This window comes from Muntiacus reevesi, chromosome 5, assembly GCF_963930625.1.
Source record: "Muntiacus reevesi chromosome 5, mMunRee1.1, whole genome shotgun sequence".
Classification (NCBI taxonomy): Eukaryota; Metazoa; Chordata; class Mammalia; order Artiodactyla; family Cervidae; genus Muntiacus; species Muntiacus reevesi.
The window spans coordinates 52,249,880-52,266,087 of NC_089253.1; the positions used below are offsets into that span (position 1 = coordinate 52,249,880).

General features: G+C 45.4%; 1 non-coding gene across 1 annotated transcript; it reads left to right on the forward strand.

Annotated features, from left to right (window-relative positions):
• Nucleotides 1–9,270: 9,270 nt before the first annotated feature.
• On the forward strand, nt 9,271–9,342 carry TRNAC-ACA (transfer RNA cysteine (anticodon ACA)). Its single transcript has one exon. It is a non-coding gene; the product is annotated as a tRNA-Cys (tRNA).
• Nucleotides 9,343–16,208: the final 6,866 nt, after the last annotated feature.

The window sequence follows — 16,208 nt, forward strand, 5'->3', positions numbered from 1 at the left end:
ATCAATTCTTTGGAGCTCATTAAAATTTAGGTAACAAACCATTACCTAAATTCACATTTTTTTTCTCTAACAGACATTTATTAAAAATCTCCTTGGTCCAAACCACTCTGTGAAGCGCTAAAGATTCAGAATTGAGTAAACTCCTCAAGGAACTCACAGATGCAGATAACCCCATCGGGTATGAGCAACCTGCCTAGGGTTTTTTCACTTATGAGCACCTTCCCTCCCCTTCCTCAACCTCTGCGTACCTTGCAACTGCGTTGCAAGTTTCAGAGAGTGAGTTGGATCTCTGGGCCTCATACATAGTTCATAGTTGTGAATGAGAATGAATTAACATTGAAATGAAATATCCGATGCATTAGGAACTTGCTGGAACCCCACCTCTGCAAGTCCTTCCCTTCCTTACCTGCTCCCAGGTAGTGAGTGCCCCCAGGTGACCCTCAACTTTGAGTTTAGACCTCTCTAGACTCGTGCCATTTAGTCACACGGTAAAATCAGTCTTATTTCTAGGTGCTTCTATACTCTACTCCTGCAACCCCCATTCCACCCCCAGAATACTCAAAAGAATGTGGCCCTGGGCCACAGAGGTGCTCCTAGAGGCCTCACGACATCCTGCCGTCTTCCCACCATCATCCTAAGGGGCTGTGCCTACCCCAGCGAGGTGCCCTCTGGGTCCCAGCCCTGACACTCCTCTCTCTCCAGCCCTGTGTCTGACCACCCACTGCGCACTCCTTTCCTGCTAGCAGACCAAGGATCACCTTTCCCTGGAAGGCGACTCCTCCTTCAAGTCTTCGAACCTCTGCCTGGACATCCCCTCCCACCTCCTGCAGCAGCTCAGCCAGACACTGGGCCTCAGGCAGGTGATGGGGCTCAGTGCTCCCGTCCCTACAGTGATGGGGTTGGGGGGTGTAGATGCCCTCAGAGTGCCCTCCTGCTCCCAATTTTTCATCAACATGCCTCTTTTCACTTTAGGATTTTGTGGGAACCTTTTCCCTCTGTCTTCCTTTCAAGTATGCCTCAAACCCTCCTCCAGGAAGCCTTCGCTGATCAACCCCTTGAGCACCATGTGCTCAGTTCTGTTGATGCCAAATAGGCCTACACCAATGCTGATGCAAGGGCTTCATGGGGGCCTTAGCCCCTTATAACCTCCATTTCCCAAAAGGCCACACTAAATAGACACAATCTAAGGAAAAACGCAGAGCTTAGTATGGAAACGTGACCTCCGGGTGAGTTCTCCAGTAAACGCTCCCTGCCCCCTCTCCACTCATCCTGCCCCAGCCTGCCCCCCAAGTCTGTCTGGACATCCTCACCGCCTGTGGTCGGCACTCACGTGTCTGCGTTTCCAATCTGTTCAGTCTCTTTACTGGGTTCAGGTGGCCAGCTGCCTGGGCTGGGGAGGGCCCTGTCCTCATGGGTGCGCCTCCCCAGGCATGCAGCCCACTCCCAGTCACTCTGCTATGATAATGACGCCAGTAGTGTATTTATGGTTACTGAGGTGCTTTCATGCCTGGTAGCCCATTTTGATCTGAGAACACCCTGGGTAGTAGATAGGACATACATGAGTACTCCCATTCAATGAATGTGGAAACTGAGGGCCTGGGAGGTTTAACACCTTGCACATCAGTTAAGTGCGAATCAAGACCTCCCACCAGCTATGCCCACCTGCTGACTGCCCTCTGAATAGCTTTATGTGCCAGCTCAGGCTTTAATCCATTCTGGTGTCGGGGCTGGTAAGCAGCGGTCTTCGGGGACTGGCAGGGGAGCCAGAAAAAGCAGATTTGACTTGTAATCTAGCCCGCCCAGCTGGTTCCGGAGGCAGCCAAACTGGGGAGATCTGGTCCTGCTTCCACCCCATTCCCCTCCTCCACAGCTGCTCTGGCATCCCTTTGCCCCCGCTCTGCACTGCCATCTGGGAGCCGCAGGGTGGGGCCCTAGGAGGATGTGAGCCTATGGACAGGCGGGATGCTTTTCCTGCTCTGCCCATTGTGTGGGCTGAGCACGATGTCACCAAGTCGGCTGGCAAGCTTTCAGCAGAGCTGGGAGCGTTTCCCAAGGGAACTGACCGTTATGAATGGCTGGAGCTTTTTACAAGTTTTGGCATTTCTTTGGATCCAGACTAGGGGAGCCCGGGAAAGGAAGGACTTGTAGACTCCCGGTTCCTGGCAGCCTGCTGCAAGGCTGAAGGTCCCAGGGACCTTGGCCGACCAGAGGTTTGCCAATGCCTGACCCCAACTTGGAATGGCTCACACCTGAGGGTGGGAATGGACCTAGTCACCTTGAAAACTTCACTGAGCTCACCCCAGAGGAAAGGCAAGGTCAGAACTGTTTTGAAGCTGCTCTGTGTTTGCTGTGGGGTGAGTAATGTTCAGCGTTCTTAGCTTGCAGCGCCTCCCTCCCGAGGGAGGCATTTATGTCTGCATCCTCTTTGCCACGAGTCGGGGTGTGCCTTCAGAGCAGGTTCTGAATGCCAGGTGCTCTGAATCAATTTTCTCAAGGTCTGATTGAATCCTCACAGCAAGACCAATAAATAGTCAGGTATAGTATGCCATGTCTTACAGAGGAGAGGTTAGGGATTAGTTCCAGTACACACAGCTACCTCGTGGCAGGCCTGGGATTTGAACCCAGGTCTGTGACACTCCGCAGTCCACGATCGACAGCAGGACTTCTCAGCCATTCATGTCTGAAAGAGTTGACCGGATTTGCTGGCCAAGTGCAGATTTCTGGGCCTGCATTCTCCCCTACTCTAATTCAATAAACCAGGGAGGGGCAGGCACCTGCATTTTTGCCAAATAAAAAGCGATTCTGTAGCATGTGAGCCGCAGGTTGGGAAACACTGACTTGGGGGCTGGGTTCTGTTCTGTGATTTCAGCCAAGAGAGCAGCACACTGGTCTCAAACAGAGGTGCAGCCTCAGGCTCCTGCTGAGACCCCAAGAGGTGGTCCTGTCCCGCCACCTGTCCCTGCCTATGTGTGAGACCCAGGAGAAGCAGCCTGGAGCCTCGGAAGACGAAGGGAACCCATCTGCAGCCTACAGCAGTCTCCCATCACCCTTCATAGTATTTGAAATACATAGAGAGAAAACTAAGCAACAAAAGCAGAATAAAGGGGCCCTCTCCATGGGAGCTTCTCAGGTGGCATAGTGGTAAAGAACCCGCCTGCTAATGCAGGAGATAAAAGATATGTGGGTTCAGTCCCTGGGTCTGGAAGATCCCCTGGAGGAGGGTAGGGCAAACCACTCCAGTATCCTTGCCTGGAGAATCCCATGGACAGAGGAACCTGGTGGGCTAAAGTCCATGGGTCGCAAAGAGTCAGACACAACAGAAGTGATTTAGCCCACACATACACCGTGGGATAGGGCTTGGGACAGACACCTCTGAGATGGCAAATGGAGTTGCATCAGGAACCTGCTTTAGAGACACCTGGGGTTTGCTAAGAATGCAGAGTCTTGGGCTCTGTCCCAGCCTTTAACAGTCAGAATCCCTGGTGGTTGAACTCTAGGAATCTGCATTTTGTTTTAAATGTGTTCCCCGAGACAATTCTGAAGCAAATAGAGGTTTGAGAATTGGTGGCTGGAGGGCCTGGGGAGGAAAGGAACTCCTGAGGTGAGGGCCCCAGAGCTGCAGCCCCTGGGGGATGCCTGGGGCACAGCTGTAGATTAGTGAAAGGGGTGCTACACCCAGTGTGTGGACTTCTGGGTTTGAATCTGCCTTGGCCACTCTGCACTCCCAGGCAAATGACAACCTCCCTGAGCTCAGCTCACAGACCAGATGAGGGCCATCTGGTCCACCTCTGCACATGGCTGTGAGATCATTGCGAGCACGCAGGGCTCCCTGCATGGACAGCAGCAGCAGAGCAGTGGGAGGAGCTGACCCTCCGTGTCCAGGCTGTGCTGGCCGAGGGCTCCCAGCAGCATCCACCTGCCACTGACCCGTTGAGAGCCAAGGGCTGGGCCAGGTCGTGGGGGTCAGAACTCAGAATGATGACTGTGGGCTCTGATGAGTGGCCTGGGTCACCCTCAGAGGGTCAGGGGTCAGGCTGTGGCCTGCAGGACCCTGAAGCCCCGGTCAGGTCCAGAGGGCTGCTTCCACCCCTCTACTCCTCTGTCCGTCCACGCCCCAAACACTTGATTTCACGCCAGGAATCACACCAAAAGCATGCACTCTGAGGGATCATCCCAGGGGCCCTTCCCACACGACCCTCTCTGCTGCTCAGGCTTATTTCCCTGGAGTTGTCTCTGTTGAGCTTGGGGGCCTAACCATCCCTCCCTTCCTCCCCATCACCTTTGCGTGCCTCCAAGGACCCCTATCCCCTCTTCCTTGACCACCAAACCGTCTTTTGAGGCTCCTTTTCCCCTCTTCATCTCAAGAAGGCCAGGGGTCATTCTCAGGCCAACTGCCAACTCCCTCTGGGAAAAGGATCTGATAAACCAATTCATCCCCAGTGGGTGGACAAGGCAGGCCTGCAGCCCTTCCCTGGAATAGGTGCACTTTACAAGCAGCTGCAAGAAAGCGGTCCCGGGGCACTTGGAGGGCCTTTCCCCTGGCAGAATAGCCTTGAGGTTAACAGCACAGGCTCTGGAGGCAGAGAGTTCACCCTGGCTAAACCATTCATTAGCTGAGTGACCTTGGGCCACTTGCTTCAGTTTCCTTGGGTATCACACAGAACAATAACAAGTGTATTTGCTTCTTTAATGCAGGAGAAGCACCCAGAATGTGTCTGGCACATACTAAGTATTCAGTAAATATTACTCATTATTGCTCATTAATGGAAAGATTTGGGGCACCGAGGAGACCCTTAATAGTTTGAATTTCATAGGTAAATGGCCGTGTCCATTCCAGCGCTGTGTGCCCCCCACATCCAGCCTAGCCCTGACTGTCATACAAAGCAGACGCTGCAAGTGGGGCCAAGTGTCTGAGTTCTTGGGCTGGGATTTATCCTCTTAGTGTATCTCTTTGGGAATAAGGATATGGATGAGATCAACAGCAGCTGGATTAGGAGAGAATGTTAGTGTCTCTTAAGCCGGGGCTTAAGGGAAAGCATAGATGGATCTGAAAGGAATCTGACATCTGCTCCTCTCTTCAGGCTCAGTTGCCCGCGGACTGAGGGCAGGTCTTGGTGAATCACTGGGTGTCTGCGCTCTGAGAACCGGGGAAGGAGTGGGGTTCTCTGACAGTTTTGTTTCTCTGTACCAGTCTGTGAGTCTGTGAAGAGACGAGGAACAGGCTCAAATCCTCCAAGAAAGGGGATGGCTGATGGGGCCTCCTCCTCCTGCTTCTATCTTCTTCACTTCCAGCCAATTTCCCTCTGGAGAGGAGTGGGAAGGAAGACTTAGAAGGCATCTGGAAGGGATCGGAAGTCTTTGGGGCAGAGACATCTCACAGCCCCACTTTCTCCAACAGACATGAGAAAAGCACCTCCTCTCTCTTGGGCAGACCAGCCACCCTGGGGAGAGTGCAGTCCCCTCAAACTGGACTGCTGGGGGCTGATCTGCGCTCACCATTGGTTTGGAAGGTGCAGTTCTCTGTGAAGAATGCCGCTAGGTAGAGGGCCCACCGGGATGGGAACAAGGACTGCAGCCAGGTCAGGCATGACACCAAGATCACATCCCCAGAAGCCCACGAACAGAAAGGAGGCACCAAGGTAAAGTGAGCTTCGCAACCAACAGTAACTCTCTCAGCACCTCCGTCTCGCAGAAGGCAGAGAGAGCCACAGGGGAGACATGGGCCCATACTTTCCCGGCGTTCATCCTGAGTCAGCACCTGGGCTGCTCCTGGGGGCCCAGGGACTCGTGAAATAAGGGCCACAAGCCTAAGGAGTCCAGGCCTGAGGAAGACAGCAGGTCCCCTGAGCACAGATGGGGCACCACTGATTCTGCCTGGGTGGGAGGACATTTGAGCTGGGTCCTAACGTCTGGGCTGCAGTTCCGTAAGGCAGGGGAGAACAGCCAAGGAGCCTGTTCAGGGTCACAGAGCCTCCTGTAGGGGCAGAGGGAGGGTTGATAGGAGAGGAGGGAAACACAGGCAGGGCCTGAAAGGCACATTGAGTTCACCGAGCTTTATCCTTGGACAGAGGGGAGGGGGAGCACACATGATTTTTTCCTGATTATTAGGAGCAGTATACCTTTGGCAGTATAAACCAGAGAAACAGAAAAAGTATAAAGAAGAAAATTAAAATCATCTATATGTCAACTACCCAGAAATAATCACTGATGTTTTCCTTTCAGACTGTTTCTTATAAAGAGACCTTTAAAACAATATGTGTAGGATACATACAACATGCAATATATAGTCAAATTAATATAGCAAAATACATACTTCATATTAAAAGATTTGTTATATTAAACATATTCTGAATTCATAGAATATATAAACATATGAGTTATTTTATAATCATTTAGTATAAGACAATGCCTTAAAAAACTAAATTGAGATAATATAAAGAGGGAGTTTTACTTTTTATTTGTTTATTTTTAATAGACAACAAATTCATGTGCTCCATAAATCAGAAGGCACGAGGGGTGGGTTCAATCCCTGGTCAAACTGAGATCCTGCATGCTGCATGGCATGGCCAAAAATTATTTTTTTCAAAGAAAAGGCTCAAAAAGTTATAGAGTGAAAATATCCCCTTCATACCATCCCCCACCATGCATCTCCCCTCCTTGGACTAAAAAAATGTTCTTGTAACCTTCCAGGAGCTTTATGCATAGACAAGAAAATAAACACGTATTATTTTTCCCTCTTTACAAAAATGTTACACAAGCGTTAGTCCCTTACTTTGCATCCTTCAGTTTTTACTTAGTATATCTTAGATACCATTTGCTATAAATATATAAAAAGTTTTCTTAGTTTTTTATGACTGCATACAATTCCATCATATTGTTGAAGGGAAAAGCCAATTCTGACTCCATGTTGAAACTGTTTCTTTGACTTGCTTTCCGTTGCTTTTATTATTATAATCATACATAATAGCCTGCCTCAGAGAACCCTGCCCCTCTACTTGACTGTTAAAGTGCCTTTGTTCAGAACCCTGTCCACCTGTAGACGGCAGGAAGGAAGGAAGAAATAAACACATCCCCTGCCTGAGGCTTGCCATTCTAGGAGATATTTGCAAGATTAATGGCTGTTTTACATTGTTTCCTCACCTCTCCCATCTCTGATCTATAAAAGAACCTGGCATCCAGACTCCACTAAGATGGTTGTTTAGAGATATTAGCCTGCCGTCTTCTCAGTCAGCTGTATTTCCAAATAAAGTCATATTCCTTGCCTCAAAACCTCATCTTTCAGATTCACTGGCCTGTCACGTGGCAAGGAAAGAGAGCTTGAACTTGGTAACAAATTTGGCTTAGCCATCCAGGATCTTTGCTGCTAGAGGCTAGCTGGCCCCTGTCAAGGAATATTGGGACAAGATCCTAGCAGCTGCCAGGACCCTCTTGATCTTTCCTTCAATATTCTGGGAAGTGGCACCAGCTGTCCCAGGGCTTGACAGTTTGAAACAAGGAACTGACCAACTTCTACACGTCAACGAACTCAATTTCATAGGGTAAGTCTCCCCAATTTGATAGCCAGTCGATTTGTTTGTGGCTTTGCATCCCCTTTTGTGTTATGAGTCAACAGACTTGGTTTTGTAGGGTGAGTTGCTCTGGTGTGCACACTGGGAACATATTTCCCCCTCAATTTGGATTTTTCCTTTATGGGACAAACAAATTTGGCTGGGGTACCCTGTTGGAGAGGAGAATTATTGTTGGACTCTACCTCAGTTGGAACCAGTTCATTGGGGAACTAGTTCTGATGTGGGTAGGCTACCTGGTTGGAATTAGTTCATTTGTTTTTTAGGGTAACTTTACTTACCTGAGCTGGGAACCGGTTCCTCTGTGCATCAGTGCTGGAATTTGTACTGTCTTTGTTGAAATTTGCCAACATCTTTTGTGTTTTGGTGTTATCAAACTTATAGAAATGGGAAATATTTCATCTATCCTAAAGGAAAGCTCTTTGGGGTATATATTAGATATGCTAAGATCAGAAGAGCAATGGCCCATGAATGGCTCACAATTAAGCAATCTTGCAGTTAGAAGTACTTTGCAAAGGAAAGGAACACTCTGAGAATGAGTGAACAGATCTGGAGGCTCCTTTGGACTTGAGGTGTCCAGTTCCCATTTCCCGTATAGGAGCCTTGGGTAACTAACAGTGAAGAACTTCAGCTCCAGTTTGGGGAGCTTCCCCTGTGAAGGAAAACTCCTTTTATAAAGCATTTTGGACAAAGGTCATAGACCTAATGGAACTGGGAGGTCACGTTAGTGTGACTTTCCAGCTAGCTAGGTTTGGGTTTATTTTGGTTACTCTGATAATTTGGTAATGTGCAGACATCCAGTACTAACTGCTTAAGCTAAAAAGAGAGGGGCTTCCTCTAAGGTTCCCGCCCACCCCAAAGCAGCTCTCTCCTTTCTCTCTCCTCAAACCCCCTGTGAACAGGCTAGTGGCTATAGAAGCAGCTGAGGAACTCCGGCCAGGGTTACTCTCTGGCGTGTTCTGAAGACCCCACAGCCCACTGTGGCACAGTAGCTACCACCCAAGGAGGTGAGGGCTCTCCTTTCCACTTTCTCCTTTAAGCTGAGGACCAGGTCAATTAAACCTGTGTGCCATGGGTCAGGCACCTAAAAGCTAGTAAGGCAGCTGCTGCTTGAAGACGGCCACAGCAGGATGAGGGGGTCACAGATTAGCCCCGGCTCCTAGGGCATCTGCCCACAGAAAGACAACTTTTGTGCAATGTCGGCACATACTGGTTCAGGCACATCACTGAACCCACTTCTCTGGCTGCTGCCTTCCTAGGAGGCCAGGACTCCACGGTGGGCTCCTCTGCCTATCTTTCCTATTACCTTCACCTCTTTCCCCCTCAGTATCAAACAAAGGGTAGACAGAGTCATCCTAGGAAGAACTTGCCTGTAGCATTGAGATGCAAATGTCCTATCTGGTCTTCTCAGGAACGCTCATCTCTGCTGTCTTCTAAAATTCAAATTTTAGAGAGGGTAAAATAATTTATAAGTTGACTCATCCAAGGTAATTAGACATCTTAAGTCCTTTTTCTGCAAATATTTAGCTGTCTAGCCAAGTGAGCTTGACTTGTTCCATGTATGAGAAACCCAATTTTAATCCAAGCTTTTTGGTAAACTTATGGGTTTTACATTGCTATACCTGACTCAGGACTAAAATCTTGAAATAAGCACTGAGGCCACTCAGTGGATTTGGCCTTTTGGCTAAGATCAAGTGTAGTAGCTTCCCTGGTGGCTCAGATGGTAAAGCGTCTGCCTACAATGCAGGAGACCCAGGTTTGATCCCTGGGTTGGGAAGATCCCCTGGAGAAGGAAATGGCGACCCACTCCAGTACTCCTGCCTGGAAAATCCCATGGACAGAGGAGCATGGTAGGCTACAGTCCAAGGGGCTGCAAAGAGTTGGACACGACTGAGTGATTTCACTTTCACTTCTTGCCATGGTTGATTTGTAAAAGAGCTCTATTTAACTGGCTTAAATAAAAGTGCTTACAAACCAAACAATTCTAAGTACAAGAGAAATTAAGCTAAATGAATTACAGGTTCACAAAAACTGGGAAATATTAAATTAGTCCCTAGTATTAATGTTTAAAGTTTGTTAATGTAATTAATATAGACATGTCTTGAGTGATCAACATATTAAATACAATATTAGGTATAATACTTTCATTGTGCCTAGGTTTAACATAAGCTAAATAAGATCTTATTATGTTTGTTGCAAATATGTCAGCAAGGAAAGTAACTCAATGTGAAGAAACTTTTGAGGAAAGAAAGTGCAAATGGGAAAAGAGTTTTGAGTGAACTTTTAGAAATATATGTTATAGGATCTCTCTAGATATTCTAAAACTCAAAAGTTAAAATTGTGCTAAAATAAGTTAAGGGATGAAATATTTGTGGAAAATGGACTCCCAAAAGGGTTTTGTACATGATCAGTCAGGATTGACTAAGTTTAAAATAAGTTTAATTGAGTAAATCAAGGCAAATTGGAAGTGGTCAAACAGGAGATGACAAGAGTGAATATCGACATTCTAGGAATGAGTGAACTAAGATGGACTGGAATGGGTGAATTTAATTCATATGACCATTATATCTACTACTGTGGGCAGGAATCCCTTAGAAGAAATGGAGTAGCCATCATAGTCAACAAAATAGTCCGAAATGCAGTACTTGGATGCAATCTCAAAAAGGACAGAATGATCTCTGTTCGTTTCCAAGGCAAACCATTCAATATCACAGTAATTCAAGTCTATGTCCCCACCAGTAATGCCGAAGAAGCTGAAGTTGAACAGTTCTAGGAAGACCTACAAGAACTTTTAGAACTAACACCCAAAAAAGATGTCCTTTTCATTATAGGGGACTGGAATGCAAAAGTAGGAAGTCAAGAAACACCTGGAGTAACAGGCAAATTTAGCCTTGGAGTACAGAATGAAGCAGGGCAAAGGCTAATAGAGTTTTGCCAAGAGAACGCACTGGCCACAGCAAACACCCTCTTCCAACAACACAAGAGAAGACTCTACACATGGACATCACCAGATGGTCGACACCGAAATCAGATTGATTATATTCTTTGCAGCCAAAGATGGAGAAGCTCTATACAGTCAGCAAAAACAAGACCAGCAACTGACTGTGGCTCAGATCATGAACTCCTTATTGCCCAATTCAGACTGAAATTGAAGAAAGTGGAGAAAACCGCTAGACCATTCTGGTATGACCTAAATCAAATCCCTTATGACTATACAGTGGAAGTGAGAAATAGATTTAAGGGACTAGATCTTATAGACAGAATGCCTGATGAACTATGGATGGAGGTTCGTGACATTGTACAGGAGACAGGGATCAAGACCATCCCCAAGAAAAAGAAATGCAAAAAAGTAAAATGGCTGTCTGCGGAGGCCTTACAAATAGCTGTGAAAAGAAGAGAAGCAAAAAGCAAAGGAGAAAAGGAAAGATATGCCCATTTGAATGCAGAGTTCCAAAGAATAGCCAGGAGAGATAAGAAAGCCTTCCTCAGTGATCAATGCAAAGAAATAGAGGAAAACAATAAAATGGGAAAGACTAGAGATCTCTTCAAGAAAATTAGAGATACCAAGGGAATATTTAATGCAAAGATGGGCTCAATAAAGGACAGAAATGGTATGGACATAACAGAAGCAGAAGATATTAAGAAGAGGTGGCAAGAAGACACAGAAGAACTGTACAAAAAAGATCTTCATGACCCAGATAATCACAATGGTGTGATTACTCACCTAGAGTCAGATATCCTGGAATGTGAAGTCAAGTGGGCCTTAGGAAGCATCAGTACGAACAAAGCTAGCGGAGGGGATGGAATTCCAGTTGAGATATTTCAAATCCTGAAAGAAGGCGCTGTGAAAGTGCTGCACTCAATATGCCAGCATATTTGGAAAACTCAGCAGTGGCCACAGGACTGGAAAAGGTCAGTTTTCATTCCAATCCCAAAGAAAGGCAATCCCAAAGAATGCTCAAACTATCGCACAATTACACTCATCTCACACGCTAGTAAAGTAATGCTCAAAATTCTCCAAGCCAAGCTTCAGCAATACGTGAACTGCGAACTTCTTGTTCAAGCTGGTTTTAGAAAAGGCAGAGAAAGCAGAGATCAAATTGCCAACATCTGCTGGATCATCAAAAAAATAAGAGAGTTCCAAAAAAACACCTATTTCTGTTCTATTGACTATGCCAAAGCCTTTGACGGTGTGGATCACAATAAACTGTGGAAAATTCTGAAAGAGATAGGAATACCAGACCACCTGACCTGCTTCTTGAGAAACCTATATGAGGTCAGGAAGCAACAGTTAGAACTGGACATGGAACAATGAACTGGTTCCAGATAGGAAAAGGAGTATGTCAAGGCTGTATATTGTCACCCTGCTTATTTAACATATGCAGAGTACATCATGAGAAATGCTGGGCTGGAAGAAGCACAAGCTGGGATCAAGATTGCTGGGAGAAATATCAATAACCTCAGATATGCAGATGACACCACCCTTATGGCAGAAAGCGAAGAGGAACTAAAAAGCCTCTTGAAGAAAGTGAAAGAGGAGAGTGAAAAAGCTGGCTTAAGGCTCAACATTCAGAAAACTAAGATCATGACATCTGGTCCCATCACCTCATGGCAGATAGATGGGGAGACAGTGGAAACAGTGTCAGACTTTATTTTTGGGGGCTCCAAAATCACTGCAGATGGTGATTGCAGCCATGAAATTAAAAGACGCTTACTCTTTGGAAGGAAAGTGATGACCAAACTAAATAGCATATTAAAAAGCAGAGACATTGCTTTCCCTACAAAGGTCCGTCTGGTCAAGGCTCTGGTTTTTCCAGTGGTCATGTATAGATGTGAGAGTTGGACTGTGAAGAAAGCTGAGCACTGAAAAATTGATGCTTTTGAACTGAGGTGTTGGAGAACACTCTTGAGAGTCCCTTGGACTGCAAGGAGATCTAATCAGTCCATCCTAAAGGAGATCAGTCCTGGGTGTTCATGGGAAGGACTGATGCTGAAGCTGAAACTCCAGTACTTTGGCCACCTGATGTGAAGAGTTGACTCATTGGAAAAGACCCTGATGCTGGGAGGGATTGGGGGCAGGAGGAGAAGGGGACGACAGAGGATGAGATGGTTAGATGGCATCATCGACTCGATGAACATGGGTTTGGGTAAACTCCAGGAGTTGGTGATGGACAGGGAGGCCTGGCGTGCTGCAGTTCATGGGGTCGCAAAGAGTTGGACATGACTGAACGACTGAACTGAACTGAATTGAGTAAAGGAATCTTTAAAGTAAGCTGGTGCAAAACATAAATTTGGTTTTTCTATCTGTCAAAACAGACAAATTTTCTAAAGATGCTAAACTGCCTTTGATAACATATTTTAAGTTTTTTTTACCTTTTAAGTGATCTGTTTTATATTTGCTTTTGGAATCTTTTATTGTCACTTTGGCTAAGTAAATAACTATTTTTTCACAGGGAGCTATGATCCTGTCATGCTTTAAAATGTTTTTTTAAGATTCTTTTGACAAAAATTCTCAAATCAAATTACCTCTAGCCAACTTTGGGATGCTACAAAGGGTCCCTGAAATACCCCAAAGGAAGATATTAACCTAATTAGGTTTCTTTGGTATGTTAAACTAAGTGAGAGGTATTATCATATGAGTAATAAATTTTAAGTTATATGGTAAATGATATAGATATTCTAGGGATTAATTGGAGTTCCCTAAAATCTATCTCCTTGTAGAATATTATCAGTCATAATTCCAAATATCTGAAAGTGTTGTATGTCACAGCGGTAACTGGGTTGCTTTATCAACTACATCGTAATCAGATTTAAACTTGCTTTCATATGTCTTTTGTCATTATAGACAGTTATGGTTTCACACTGATGCCTTTGCAAAAATGTCTCCTCTTCAAGAAGATTTATAAAAAACATGTTTGGATAAATACATGTTTCTGACTTTTAGGCCATAATGCTGAACTGGGAAAGACACTGAAGAATTCTAATAGGGAAACTGATAGCTTCATAAAGCTGTTAACAAAAAGGAATAGTTACATAAAGTAAACTGGTAAATATGGTTATAATTTCTATGGTTTCAAACACATGAAAAGATGCTCAACATCACTCACTATCAAAGAAACACAAATCAAAATCACAATGAGGTACCATCTCATGCTGGTCAGAATGGCTGCCATCCAAAAGTCTACAAGCAATAAATGCTGGAGAGGGTGTGAAGAAAAGGGAACCCTCTTACACTGTTGGTGGGAATGCAAACTGGTACAGCCACTATGGAGAACAGTGTGGAGACTCCTTAAAAAACTGGAAATAGAACTGCCATATGACCCAGCAATCCCACTCCTGGGCATACACACCGAGGAAACCAGATCTGAAAGAGACATGTGTACCCCAATGTTCATCGCAGCACTGTTTACAATAGCCAGGACATGGAAGCAGCCTAGATGTCCATTGGCAGACGAATGGATAAGAAAGCTGTGGTACATATACACCATGGAATATTACTCAGCCATTAAAAAGAATGCATTTGAATCAGTTCTAACGAGGTGGATGAAACTGGAGCCTATTATACAGAGTGAAGTAAGTCAGAAAGAAAAACACCAATACAGTATATTAATGAATATATATGTAATTTAGAAAGATGGTAGCAATGACCCTATATGCGAGACAGCAAAAGAGACACAGATGTAAAGAATAGACATTTGGACTCCGTGGGAGAAGGTGAGGGTGGGATGATTTGAGAGAATAGCATTGAAACATGTATTTTAACATATGTGAAATAGATCACCAGTCCAGGTTTAATGCATGAGACAGGATGCTCGGGGCTGGTGCACTGGGATGACCCTGAGCGATGGGATGGGGAGGGAGGTGGGAGGGGGTTCAGGATGGGGAACACATGTGTGCCCATGGCTGATTCATGTCAATGTATGGCAAAAACCACCACGATATTATAAAGTAATTAGCCTCCAATTAAAATAAATAAATTAATTAAAAAATAATTTCTATGGTTTCTATCTAAAAGGATTACTGGTTTAAATCTGTGTTTTGCAGTTATAAGGAAAACCTTCTCCTTAAACTAATTATGACTTACAGTAACTTGGTAAATTATATTTTTGTAAGCAAAATGGAAACTTTTTCTCTCTAACTGGTGGACTCTGCACACACTTGTCTCGGAGTTAAAGCTATCCGTAAATGTGCACGGCCAGTACGATGAAACTGTAGATAGCAGTTAAGTCAGTCAGAGCTCCTTTGGTCGCTAGATGATGGTGACTGGATCACACCGAGTGACGTCAGTCATCGTTTTCATATGCTCTTGTTTTCAGACTGTGCTTTCTGTCTCCCTGCTGCACTGTGTCATTGTCAAATGTTACTATCTGCATTACTTACATCCTGTCTAATTTATAAGATTGTCTCTTACAGTACCCAGTGTATAAGCAGGCCTTTAACAAAACTTACCTAGCTAGACATCATGAGAAAATAGATCACATCAGTAACATAAAATGATTGCAATAGTGTGATTTAGGTATGGGAAGAAGCACAAAGGAATATGTCTCCAGGATTATAATTAGACAGAATTCAGAGGATCTTTAATTATTGATGGGGCCTGGTGCAAAATTTAGCACCTAGAGTGGTTTTTCAAAAATTTTCGCCTGATCTGGAATGAGTCCCCCAGCACTGTGGGACAAAATTTGATCACGAAGTATCTCCCAAATATTGGTCAAATTCCTGAGCAAGAGGGGAAAGTGAAATGAAAGTGAAAGTCGCTCAGTCATGTCCAACTCTTTGCAACCCCATGGACTGTAGTCCATGGAATTCTCCAGACCAGAATACTGGAGTGGGTAGTTGTTCCTTTCTCCAGGGGATCTTCCCAACCCAGGGATCGAACCCAGGTCTCCCACATTGCAGGCAGATTCTTTACAAGCTGAGCCACAAGGGAAGCCTGAGAATACTGGAGTGGGTAACTTATCCCCTCTCCAGTGGAGCTTCCTGACCCAGGAATCGAACTAGGGTCTCCTGCATTGCAGGTGGATTCTTTACCAACCGAGCTATCAGGGAAACCAAACCAAGAGGGGAGGATCTGAAAAATGGAAAATTTCCTGCCATCAGTGGTTGCAGCTCTCCAAAGTAAGCTGGTGAATCCTGAGGGAAAATACCTGCTATCTAGGAGCCATAAGACTGTGGCCACTCCCTATGGTGAGTGCTGAGAAAGCTCAGAATATGAGAACACAGGATTATAGACCCCAGATAGCTGAGGTGCACATCAAGAAAATGAGCCCTGACTCTTGCATCTTCCCATATGTAGAAAAGCACTACATTCCTTAACTTGAGATGCTGCCTCCTGGGTTCAAAGTTCAATATTTCGAAGCCTACAGGTGTAGACACTTTACAAGAGGAACAAAGGAAGACAAATGTCAACACTTGGAACACTAGCACCAATGGCAGACACTCTCAGAAAGATCCACCTTATGTAGCAGAGGGATCATTGCCTCCCTTTCCACAGGATTGTGGAATGGACTTGGACAGTGGGGAATTGTTGCAGGGAAAAGCCAGTTCTGACTCCATGTTGGAACTGTTTCTTTGACTTGCTTTTTATTGTTTTTGTTATTATAGTCATACATAATGAGCTGCCTCAGAGAATCCTGCCCCTTT